Genomic DNA, 13,012 nt, shown 5'->3' on the forward strand with positions numbered 1-13,012 from the left:
ATCTCGGATCCGCTTTAACATCCAAGTGATATATATAGTTTTATTCAGGAACATCTGGACTTTCTATTAGCAATATTTTTCCAAGAATTCTTTTATTTTATAGTCATTTTTATAGGGAAAAATTGGACATAAATGCAGATACCATCTACTGTATTTCACCACTAGTTGGGCATCCGGCAGACTATTATCTCCAGCCTGCACGTCTGTAATGATTGGATGCAATTGCTATGGCGACAGTTTGGGAACTCTATTGCTGTACAGATGCATTGCTAGGCAATGCATCTGTACAGCATTGGGTCGTTGGACTGTCGCCCTAAAAGGGTAAATGGGCTAGGTAGATTTTAAAACTTAACTGAAAGGAGAAAAAAAACTTTTTTTTTTATTTTGACCTCGTCACTTTCACTTTTGTTTTTAATCTTACATAGTTATTTGGTTGAAAAAAGACATACGTCCATCGAGTTCAACCAGGAAATGAAGTACAACACCAGCCTGCTCCCTCACATATCCCTGCTAATCCAGGGGAAGGCGAAAAACCCTTACAAGGCATGGTCCAATTAGCCCCAACAGGGAGAAGCAATCAGATAATATCCCTGTTTCAACATGACTGGGAATTACCTAGTAATTATAGCCATAGATGTCTTTCAACGCAATGAAAGCCCCCTTTAAATGCAAATATATAATTTGCCATAACTACTTCTTTGGCAATGCATTCCACTCTTACTGTAAAGAACCCTTTCTTAAATAAATGGCTATAACGTTTTTTTCCTCCATCCATAGATCATGTCCCCTAGTCCTTTGTAAAAGCCTAGGGACAAAAAGCTCATCTGCCAAGCTTTTATATTGCCCTCTAATGACAGATGTGGTCCTACATTTGTGCAGCACTCAGCTGCGGACCCTGCTTCTGTGTGTTCAGAGGTTCCTAGGTAAGCTGACTTTAAAGGATTCCCAATGTGAAGGGGTGTGCAAAATTGAATGCTATGTTAGTGCATGGGGATGTGTGCAGTCTCTTGTCTTGACCCGCCTCCCTTGTGGCTGCGTCCCCCACTGTTCTCCTGTAAAACGCTACGGTATCCTGCAGATGGTCAGCGCGGTCGGTGCCCTTTGACCTGGATATACAACACTGTTTGCCAGGTCAGCTCCCTTGTGATCGCGCCAGGGACAAATCAGAACTTGTGGGTGTGCGTACATTGACATTGGGACCGCAGTCACAAGGGAGCCGACGCAGTATATAGTGCATGTGTGACGTTGTACTTCCGGGTCAAAGGGCGCCGACCATCTGCAGGAAACTGGAGCCATTTACAGGTAAATGGAGGAGGGTGCAGCCTCAAGAGGGGTGCGGTATGATGATTGCACACCTCCCCATGCACTAAAATAGCTTCCGATTATACATACCCCTTCACATCGGGAATCCTTTAACGTAAACCTGAAGTGAAGAAAACAAGAGCCACCTGCGCAGTAGAGCGGACCCCATCGGGCTCGGCTATTTCCACCGGAGCCCGAGCGGAAAGCCACTGGTGCGCCTGCACAGGCAGACCACTGTTATTGCGGTGCCAGCACTGGGTCAGACTGGCTGAGGAGGACAGGGGGAAGCCTCATTAGGATCCAGAGCCTTCCCTCTCCTGAGGTTAGTATCTGTTTTTCTTTTTTAAATTACGGATTCTCTTTAACCATTTCGGAACCGGCTGCCTAACCCCCCTTAAGGACCAGACGATTTTGCATGAGGGGGGAGTGGGGGTTTGCCCCAGGTGCCCCCCCCCCCCCCCCTGTATGCAGCTGCCTTTACTCACCTCCCAGGCTCCAGTGATGAGAAGCTGTGGACACCTCAGCTCTCGCCGGCATCCCCGCTCGTACTGCTGCTAAGTCCTGGGTTGCGGCTTGATGACGTCATCAAGCCGCGACCCGGGACTTACGTCAGAGCCAACGGGGATGCCGGCCAGAGCAGAGATGAGCACCGATCGCTGGGTGAACTTAAAGTGAACCAGAGACGAAGCACCCTTGTGTATTTTACCATAGAAATCAGTGGGAACATTAGAGAAAACATTTACCATGCTCTCTGTTCCATCCTCACTGCTAAAAGTGTCTGTTATCTAGCTGAGATAAGAATCCCGGACTGAGCATTGATTCTGGCTTTGCTATAATGACTCAGCTATAATGATTCCTGAGCAAAGCCAGCAGGGGGCAGGCTTGGACTTGAAGACAGCAAAGAACACAGTCTCAGCTATAATTATTCTGTAGCAAAGCCAGACCGACTGCTTAGTCGGGATTCTTATCTTAGAGGTGATAACAGGCAAATTAAACAGAGAACAATGTAACAAAGAGCAGATTAGGTGTTTACTGTCATGTTCCCACTGATTTATAAGGTAAAATACATGAGGTTGCTTCATCTCTGGTTCTCTTTAAGAAAGGTGAGTGGATCCTCTTAGTGATCGCATGATCAGAAGCCAAGCACAATGGCTTCTGATCACTGAGGGGAGATGTCAGCTGTCATATGACAGCTTAATCTCTCCTCTCGGATGCACACGATCGTGTCAGGGAGCGGAAACAGCGGGCGGCATAAATCCTATGCCGCATCAGGCTAGAACAGCCACAAGTGCGACGCAGGATTTCTTATCTGCGGTCCCCAAAAGGTTAAATAAATCAGTTGTTAAGTACCTGACCAGGAGCCCAGACACCAGCTACTTCCTGTACCACACACTTTCTGTGCTACAGGCTGCAGCCTCCTCAGAGAGCTAGCCAATGTAGATGGTATGGAATGACTGGAGCAGCTAGGTGTAATATAGCATACCCATCAACCAGCAGCATGGTGAGGCTAGCACAGATCTCAGGGAATATTGGAGTGGGGTCCCGTCTGTATTTGCATTGGTGTAGTCAGCCCAACTTCCCCTCCAAATGTTGTGCAGTGAAAGCAACCCCCGCCCGCCCTTTAATTAACTTGTCAGCCCAGCCCCAACACAAACGCATCCATAACTACCCCCTCCCCCTTCTACCCCACTTGTAGTGGTCCTGTTGTAGTCAGTAAATTCAACACCAATTTCCAGCTACAAGCTGCATAGCCAAAATATTGTATTTCATAAGAAGTGTCACTATGATGATCAGGGCTGGATCATTTTACCGCCCAAGGCCAACTGTCACCTGCCCCGCCCCCCTATAACCTGCCCTGTCCTGTGCACCCCATCCTGTGTGCACCCCCTGTCCCATTTGTTTCCCTGGTCCTGTGCTCTCGGCTTGTGCTTCCCCATCCTGTGTACTTCCCTGGTCCTGTGCTTCCCCATTCTAGCACTGGATGGGGGGAGCACAGGACCAGTGCTCCATTGCTCGCCACTGTGACAGCAAAGCGGCCACGGACTGAGTTTGTGGCTGCTGTAGTTTACATGTTTGGCAGTTTAACTGCCTTAGTGCGCCAGTCCACTGCCCGCCCCTTGCTTCCTGGTGCCCTAGGCCATGGCCTTTGTGGCCTTGCCTCAAATCCGGCCATGATGATAATGGATTAGAGAGGCACTCACGTCCGTGTTATACTGCTATCAAGGCACTTTTGTATTGACCTGAGGAAGCGGGCCAGCACCCGAGAAACGTGTTGTCCTATGTGCATGAATAAAAAGTATACTTACCTTTGTGGTTTATCCTTAACCACTTTAGGACTGCGGTGTTAAACCCCCTAGTGACCAGGCCATTTTTAGTTAATTGGGGCCGCGCAAAACAGCACCCAAGTGATTCCCCCCTTTTCTCCCCACCAACAGAGCTCTCTGTCTGATCGCACCCCCCAAGATGTTTATTTTTTTTTTTGACAAATATTTATTTTTAAATAAATGTCTTTATTTTTTGCGCGCGCTCTCCTGCTAGCCCCATAGAAGGCCGTTCACGCTAATCGGCGTGGAGTGGTCCTGGGGCTGCCGCACTGCTCACACCAATTGGCGTGGAGCAGTCGGTAAGTAGTTAAAGAGGTAAGATCTATATACTCATAGCTCTTTCCGCGTACAGTGACCACACACACGGAGAGGCAGCCGCCTCCTCCCAGCATGAGGCGGCTGTCCCCGTGAAGAAGCGTGCGGAGCGCGGAGAAACCGCCGCGTTGGACGCGGCGGTTGGCGCGCATACCACCGCTGTGGAGGCTCAGAGCGGGGCTGCTGTGGCTGGGACATGTAGTCCCTCCAGATTTAGAGTGACGCGCGAGCGCGCACTCAGGCAGGGCATATATAGTAACCAGAGGTAGTCAGCTGACCAGGCTGGTCAGCTGACTCTGGTTTCACTCCCCATTGGTCCAGCACTGTGGGAGGTGCTGGGGAGCGAGATGGGTATATATACAGCTAGCTGGTCATTTCTCGGGTGTCTGGCGTTGCGATCACATGTGTGGGAGCACCCAGATCCGTAGTCAGATCCGCAAGTGTGCCGGGACCAGCTGGAGCTGTAATCATACACTTAGCTAGATTCTGTTGATAGCTAAAGTACTAGTTTGATTGTGATTATCTGTTATGACCTATTGCCTGCTCGACCACTCTCCTGAACTCTGATCTTGTACCTCGATATTTCTGATACTCTGTTGCCGAACCTCGGCTCGTTCCTAGACTCTGCTTCTGCCTCCTGATTTTGTACCCCGATATATCTGATACCTCGTTGCCGAACCCTGCCTGTACTTTGACTCCACCTTTGCCTCCTGATCTTGTACTTTATCTGTCCGTGTGTGTACGACCTGGCTTGTCCGACCTCGAGAACCGACCTTACTGTTGGAGGCGGTTCCTCGTTCTGTTAGTGACCCTTCCGCCAGAGGGTTGCTTTCAGTATATCCTTCCTGCTGGTAGCCTGACTCCTCCCGTCTTGGAGAGCTCAGGTTTGCGGCGGAAGGAATCTGTACTGAGGCCCAGTCCTCTAAGTGTTACTGTTACACCAAAACACTACACTCTCTACTCAGGTGAACAGAGGTTAGCGAGTATATTGGATTATCGGTGATACTGCAGATCACTTATAATCTGGTATACATCTGTATTCCCCGTGATACTGCAGATCACCGGTAATCAGATCCTCTCTGTGCTTCACCGATCGTTACAGAACGCCAGACCGAAAAACAGATGGAATCACGTGCTGATCCTCTGACTGTGCTTGCCACTTCGGTGGATAGCATCCATCAAGCACTGGGCCAGCACAAAGCCTTAATTGATGCCTTATCAGGCTCTGTGAAAACCCTCCAGACATCAGTTGATTCAGTGCGATCCCCTCCTAGTGATGACATACGTATGCCTGTACCAGATACATTTTCCGGCCACAAGTCTGACTTCCGGAATTTCAGGAGTAGAGTGTTATCATATTTCGAGTTGAGACCCCGATCCTCGGGGACTGAGACCCAACGGGTCACCTTTATTAAAACTTTACTGACTGGTGACTCCCAGTCATGGGCATACAACCTGCCTCCTACCGATACTGCTCTGACCTCGGTAGAGGAATTCTTTAAGGCCATGGCCGTAATTTACGACGACCCTGACCTTGCTGCATCCTCTGAACGGAAGCTCAAACTTTTGCGGCAAGGCAGAGGGTCGGTCGAGGATTATGCGGCAGAATTTCGCAGATGGTCAGTCACCGCCAGATTCGCCAACTTTGCCCTGATGGATTACTTCCTGTCTGGGTTGTCGGAGGAGGTTTCCGACCTAATGTTAACTGTACCCGAGCCTAAGACCGTCGATGAGGCCATATCATCGGCCATTCGAGTTGATCGTAGGCTACGCCATCAGAGGCAGACTAGGGGCAATCACCGTGTCAGGGTGAGATCATACGCAGCGCCATCCGCTACACCCCTAGTACCACCTTCTCCGCCTGTCTCACCTTCTCCGGCCTTGCCTCCACCCGAACCAATGCAGATTGGTCGATTGAAACTGACCCAGGTGGAGCGAAGGCGGAGAATGACGGAACAATTGTGCCTGTACTGTGCTGCAGCAGGGCAGGGTGCGAAACTGCCCTAACAGGTCGGGAAACGGGTCTGCCTAGGAGTAGTGGGGGGTGACACCCTGGGCACACAATCCTCACCCCTTAAAGAAAGAAAATTGCTTCTCCCTTGTACTGTCACATGGGATGATAAGTCCGTAGCCACTGAAGCTTTTATCGACTCCGGCTCAGCGGCTAATTTTATGAACTTCGAATTTGCTCAGGAGTTGGGTCTACCACTCACTCCCGTGAGACCCCCCATTCAGGTCACGGCAGTGGACGATTCTCCTTTGCAACGGAATCGTGCCCTGTCACAGACTCCGCTGGTGAAGCTCACCATAGGGGTATTGCATGAGGAACAAATACAATTTTTTGTGTTACACATGTCAACCTCCACTATTATCCTGGGCATGCCATGGTTACAAATTCATTCTCCGCAGATAGACTGGGCCACAGGGCAGTTAACAGCATGGTCACCTCATTGTTTTCAGCAGTGTTTGGGGAAGCTGACTTTGGGTCAAACCAGGGTGCAGGTGGAAGGTGTATTGGAACAGTACTTGGATTATGCGGATGTGTTCTGTCCCAAGGCTGCGGATAAACTGCCCCCGCATCGCCCGTTTGACTGCCCAATTGACCTTCGTTCTGGTTGTATGCCTCCTCGAGGCCATTTGTATAATCTATCTGGCCCTGAAAAACTAGCCATGCAGGAGTATATTCGTGAGAACCTGGCCAAGGGCTTCATTCGGCCGTCCCGGTCACCCGCTGGGGCAGGCTTCTTTTTTGTTAAGAAAAAAGACGGGGGCTTACGGCCTTGCATCGATTATCGTGGCCTTAACAAGATCACAGTGAAGAATCGCTACCCGTTGCCACTTATAGACGATTTATTCACACAGGTCACGGAGGCTAGGATATTTTCAAAGCTAGATTTACGGGGGGCATACAATCTGGTGTGTATAAGAAAGGGCGACGAATGGAAGACGGCCTTCAATACCCCTGACGGGCATTACGAGTACAGGGTGATGCCCTTCGGGTTATGTAATGCCCCGGCCGTCTTCCAAGAACTCATCAATGAGGTTTTTAGGGAGGTGTTAGAGAAGTTCGCTTTAACCTACTTAGACGATATTCTCATCTTTTCTAACAACCTCTCTGAACACAGAACCCATGTCAGAATTGTATTAGACAAACTGAGGCAGAATATGTTATACGCTAAACTCGAGAAGTGTATTTTTGAGGTGACGTCGGTTGCCTTTCTGGGATATATAGTCTCCACCTCAGGTCTGTCTATGGACCCTGCCAAGGTCTCCGCGGTCCTGGAGTGGCCGCAGCCGGTGGGGTTAAAATCGCTACAACGGTTCTTGGGGTTTGCGAACTATTATAGAAGGTTTATAAAGGGGTACTCCACAGTAGTCGCACCCCTCACTAGCCTTACTAAAAAAGGGGCAGACACCACTCATTGGCCTCCCGAGGCCTTACAGGCATTTTCTACTCTAAAAGGGTTGTTCTGCTCGGCGCCCATACTGAGACACGTGGACACTTCCTTCCCATTTATTGTTGAGGTAGACGCCTCAGAGGTCGGGGTGGGGGCTGTGCTGTCTCAGCGTTCTGGTCTCCAGGGTAGATTACACCCGTGTGCCTATTTTTCCAGAAGGTTCTCTCCGGCAGAGAGAAACTACGATATAGGCAACAGGGAGCTCCTAGCCATCAAATTGGCCTTCGAAGAGTGGCGTCATTGGCTAGAGGGAGCTGAGCACATTATCACGGTTTATACCGACCACAAGAACCTGGAATACATCGAGGGGGCTAAAAGGTTAAGCCCGAGGCAGGCTCGATGGTCTCTATTTTTCTCAAGGTTTACATTCTTGATTACGTACACGCCAGGTAGTAAGAATACCAAGGCAGATGCACTCTCTAGGTGTTTCGAGCCGGAGACAGCACAGCCCTCTGTTCCTGAGACCATTGTCCCACGAAGAGTGGTGTTAGCCGCTACTGAGACTTGGGAGGACTGGAAGAAGACTTTGAGTCCTTTCCAGCAGGATATCCCGGAAAGAAAACCAGATGGGGTGTTGTTTATTCCGTTACCATTCCGTCTCCATATCTTGGAGATGGTCCACTCTCATAAAAATGCGGGACATCCTGGGGCGTCTAGAACGCAAGATCTCGTGGCCAGATGTGCATGGTGGCCTTCGCTAGCAGCTGACTGCAAAGAGTTTGTCAGGGAATGTGCGGTGTGCGCAAAAAGCAAGCCCCCCCGGCTGGCAACTGTAGGTACATTGCAGCCTTTGCCCACCCCGAGTGAACCATGGACCCACTTGGGATTGGATTTTGTGGGAGAGCTTCCTAGGTCTGAAGGCATGTCGGTCATCTGGGTGGTGGTCGACCGTTTTAGTAAAATGGCCCACTTCGTGCCCCTGAAAGGACTCCCCTCGGCCCAGGAACTGGCCGATTTATTTATCACCCATGTCTTCAGACTGCATGGCATTCCAGAAGACATAGTATCCGATCGGGGAGTCCAGTTTGTTTCGAAATTTTGGAGGGCATTCTGTCACCAAATGGGCGTGAAATTGTCGTTCTCCTCGGGTTACCACCCACAGACAAATGGCCAGACGGAGAGGGTCAACCAATCGTTAGAGCAATTTTTGAGATGTTACGTTGCCGAGGCGCAGAGTGATTGGGTTAAATTTTTACCTTATGCAGAATTTGCCCACAACAACTTAAAGAGTTCTTCCTCAGGTTTCTGTCCATTTCAGATAGTAACCGGTAAACTACCTAAATTCTCTCCGTTGCCAATTGCGTCCACTCCATTTCCAGCTTTGGAGGCTTGGCAAAGGTCATTTAAGGACATGTGGTGGACCATCAAGAATAATCTCGTAAAAGCATTTCAGAGTCAGAAAGGTCAGGCTGACAAGAAACGCTCGTTAGAGTGGAAATTTCAACCAGGAGATTTGGTTTGGGTGTCAACCCGTCACCTGACCCTGAAACAACCTTCTGACAAACTTGGTCCCAGGTTCGTGGGTCCATTCCCGGTTACTAAGAAAATCAACGATGTCACATATACCGTTGATCTTCCCACCAGCATGCGGGGAGTAAGGTCCTTCCACGTATCACTTCTCAAACCCGCAGTCCAGGTGGGTCCCACTCCTCCTCCTCCTCCTGTCTTAGTCGATGCCCAACCCGAATATGAGGTGGAGAAGATCATAGACTCACGTACTGTACAAAACTCGGTGCAGTATCTCGTACATTGGAAGGGGTACGGCATTGAGGAGAGGCAATGGGTACCTGGGAACCGCATGCATGCGGACGAGTTAGTGAGGGAATTTCATGCTGTACATCCAGAAAAACCTGGAAGGAGCTGTCCAGAGTCCACTCCTCGGGGGGGAGGGGGTACTGTGAGAAAACGCGGAAGAGCCGCCGCCATGAGCCAGCGGCTCTTTCCGCGTACAGCGACCACACACACGGAGAGGCAGCCGCCTCCTCCCAGCATGAGGCGGCTGTCCCCGTGAAGAAGCGTGCGGAGCGCGGAGAAACCGCCGCGTTGGAAACGGCGGTTGGCGCGCATACCACCGCTGTGGAGGCTCAGAGCGGGGCTGCTGTGGCTGGGACATGTAGTCCTTCCAGATTTAGAGTGACGCGCGAGCGCGCACTCAGGCAGGGCATATATAGTAACCAGAGGTAGTCAGCTGACCAGGCAGGTCAGCTGACTCTGGTTTCACTCAGAGCCGGATTAAGGCTAAATGGGGCTCTAAGCAAAGTAACTGATTTGGGCCCCCTCTCCATCATGTCGTAATAGAATCAGAAGATGCAGCTGCACAGCAACATGCCGCACACACCGGGGCAGCCGAGCTACTGGTTGCTATGGGCAACAGCCCGCTTTCCTCTGTGGGTGCACAATGCAGGGAATAGCAGCGACAAAATGAAGAGTGAGAGATGAATGGCTGGGACATTTGCACTCAGGGGCTGGGGCACCCCTGTGAAGAGGGCACCAGATATCACAGCAGCAGCACTTTCCCCCTGCATCTCCAGCCTGGCAATAGCAGAAAGCTCTGGACATCGCCAAACCGGAAGCCGTTCCCCAGACAGAATTACATAACCACCCCCACCACCAAACAACCGATTTCCTCCCAAACTAGACAGCCACCATGCAGCCTCCATCCCAGTGAATACGATAGTCCAGCAGAGAAGGCAGCCGCAGCGGGGGAGAATGACAGCACCAGATGACTCACATTCACCTATTGCGATCCAAGCAATAGAGGTCCCGTCATCCTGAGCCCATCTGTCTCCTCTAGAGTGCTGCCGCTCTGTTACTACTACTATTACTACTTCCTACTTCCTGTCTGATCTGAGAATCAGGAAGTTCAGAGCGAGCGGCTGCACTGTAGAAGAGACAGATGGGTTTCAGATGACGGGATCTCTATCGCTTGGATCATGGATAGGTGAGTGAGCGTTTGCCATCTGCTGCTATCATTCTTGCTGCAGCTGTGGTTCTCTGTGGGAAGGGAGGGAGGAGTGGGCAGCGGCAGAGCGCACAGTAGCAGGAGGGGCACCTAGGAGGAGAGCCTGGCTCTGAAGACAATCAGCAGCGCACGGCATAATTTGACAAGACAAGACAAATAACATTTATATCGCGCTTTTCTCCTGGCGGACTCAAGCGCCAGAGCTGCAGCCACTAGGATGCGCCCTATAGGCAGTAGCAGTGTTAGACTTGCCTAAGGTCTCCTACTAAATAGGTGCTGGCTTACTGAACAGGCAGAGCCGAGATTCGAACCCTGGTCTCCTGTGTCAGAGGCAGAGCCCTTAAAGGGACTCCGAGCAGTGCCTGTAGGTATGCCTTTAAGCATACCCACAACTAATTAATTACATCCTCACACCTACCAGCATGATGTTTGTAATTATATCCCCCTGGGTTCCTTATATTTCATTGCATTGTGCTGAATCGAGCTGCCGACGTTGGAGAAAAGTCGTCCTGTGTAATACAATGTAACTATGGAAAGATGCATATCATTTCGAAACTCTCTTTCTCCTCTTTCCAATGATAGATAAACTGCCACCCTACGCCTTTTAGTTTTCGCTATTTTCGCGATTGAAATTGCCATGGCCGCGATTTCGATTGCGAAAATAAGGAAAACTAAAAGGCATAGGGCGGCGGTTTATATATCATTGGAAAGAGGAGAAAGACAGCTTTGAAATGATATGCATCTTTCCATAGTTACTGCACTGCTCAGAGTCCCTTTAACCATTATACCACCCAGCCACCGCTGACAGGATGGCGAGGGCTGGTTTATGTGCTGATGGGGCCCATTTGACTCTGAATGGGGCCCCAAGCGACTGCTTTTGTTGCCTGGTCGGTAATCCGGCCCTGGTTTCACTCCCCATTGGTCCAGCACTGTGGGAGGTGCTGGGGAGCGAGATGGGTATATATACTGCTAGCTGGTCATTTCTCGGGTGTCTGGCGTTGCGATCACATATGTGGGAGCACCCAGATCCGTAGTCAGATCTGCAAGTGTGCCGGGACCAGCTGGAGCTGTAATCCTACACTTAGCTAGATTCTGTTGATAGCTAAAGTACTAGTTTGATTGTGATTATCTGTTATGACCTATTGCCTGCTCGACCATTCTCCTGAACTCTGATCTTGTACCTTGATATTTCTGATACTCTGTTGCCGAACCTCGGCTCGTTCCTAGACTCTGCTTCTGCCTCCTGATTTTGTACCCCGATATATCTGATACCTCGTTGCCGAACCCTGCCTGTACTTTGACTCCGCCTTTGCCTCCTGATCTTGTACTTTATCTGTCCGTGTGTGTACGACCTGGCTTGTCCGACCTCGAGAACCGACCTTACTGTTGGAGGCGGTTCCTCGTTCTGTTAGTGACCCTTCCGCCAGAGGGTTACTTTCAGTATATCCTTCCTGCTGGTAGCCTGACTCCTCCCGTCTTGGAGAGCTCAGGTTTGCGGAAGGAATCTGCACAGTACGCCTTGCTGTACTGAGGCCCAGTCCTCTAAGTGTTACTGTTACACCAAAACACTACACTCTCTACTCAGGTGAACAGAGGTTAGCGAGTATATTGGATTATCGGTGATACTGCAGATCACTTATAATCTGGTATACATCTGTATTCCCCGTGATACTGCAGATCACCGGTAATCAGATCCTCTCTGTGCTTCACAGATCGTTACAGTAAATATATATATTTCTCTACTAAAAATGTGTTTGGTTGACTCTAAACTTTATTCCCAACCTTTAAATTGATATATTACTATTTTTAAAATGTTAAAATGAAGGAAAATGAACCAGGATAGACAGGACCGGTGTGGTTTGAATTATAAGACAACATATTTTTCTTATGAAATCTTTATGGTATGCGTGACTAGGGGTGTGACGGGGCGTGATCATGGGCGTGGTAGGGGCGTGGCTTAAGTGACCCTCTTTCTCATCTCAAGACAGCCTACCTACAAACCCCCGCCGAACTGCACCGCAAGTGTGCTACTTGCGCTGTAGTTCGGTGGGGGTTTGTAGGTTCATGGAGGGCGGAGTCTAGGGAGCCAGGAGATCTGTGCCTATGGGCTCCTGTGAGGTAAATCCGGGCCTGTTTACAAGTATAACTCTTACAGTATTATTATATACTTACTTTTACAAGTGATACTGCACCATTGGGTTCCTGGCCTCTCTGAGGGCTGGAACCCACAAGGGCGATTTTTTGAGCGTTTAGGGAGCATTTGAAAATGCTAGCGTTTTAACGCTCAGCTAATGTAAATAGATGGGGCAACTTCCACTGGAGCGATTGCGATTAGAAAAATCACAAACGCAGGACATGCAGCATTTTGGGAGAGTTAGCGCTTCAATGTTAAGTATGTAATCACTGGCGTAATCGCTCATCAAAACCTGCACTGAGCGATTTTGCTAGCGTTTTGAAGTTACCGCACACTGTAACAAAATTAAAATTAATTGAAAGGACCAATCAGACTTTAAAACGCTAATCGCTAATCAACCGCTGGCAAATTGATACACTTTTTAAAAGCGCTCCCTAAAACGCTCATGAAATCGCTTACAAACTGCTCATACAAAACGCTAGCGATTGCGATTAGCGATAGCGTTTTGTAGTGGGTT

General features: G+C 49.7%; 1 protein-coding gene across 1 annotated transcript in view; it reads left to right on the forward strand.

Annotated features, from left to right (window-relative positions):
* Positions 1-13,012, forward strand: part of LOC137561727 (T-cell immunoglobulin and mucin domain-containing protein 4-like) — a 51,562-nt gene that overhangs the window by 688 nt on the left and 37,862 nt on the right. The window lies entirely within an intron of this gene.

This window comes from Hyperolius riggenbachi, chromosome 3 (genome assembly GCF_040937935.1).
Source record: "Hyperolius riggenbachi isolate aHypRig1 chromosome 3, aHypRig1.pri, whole genome shotgun sequence".
Lineage (NCBI taxonomy): Eukaryota > Metazoa > Chordata > Amphibia > Anura > Hyperoliidae > Hyperolius > Hyperolius riggenbachi.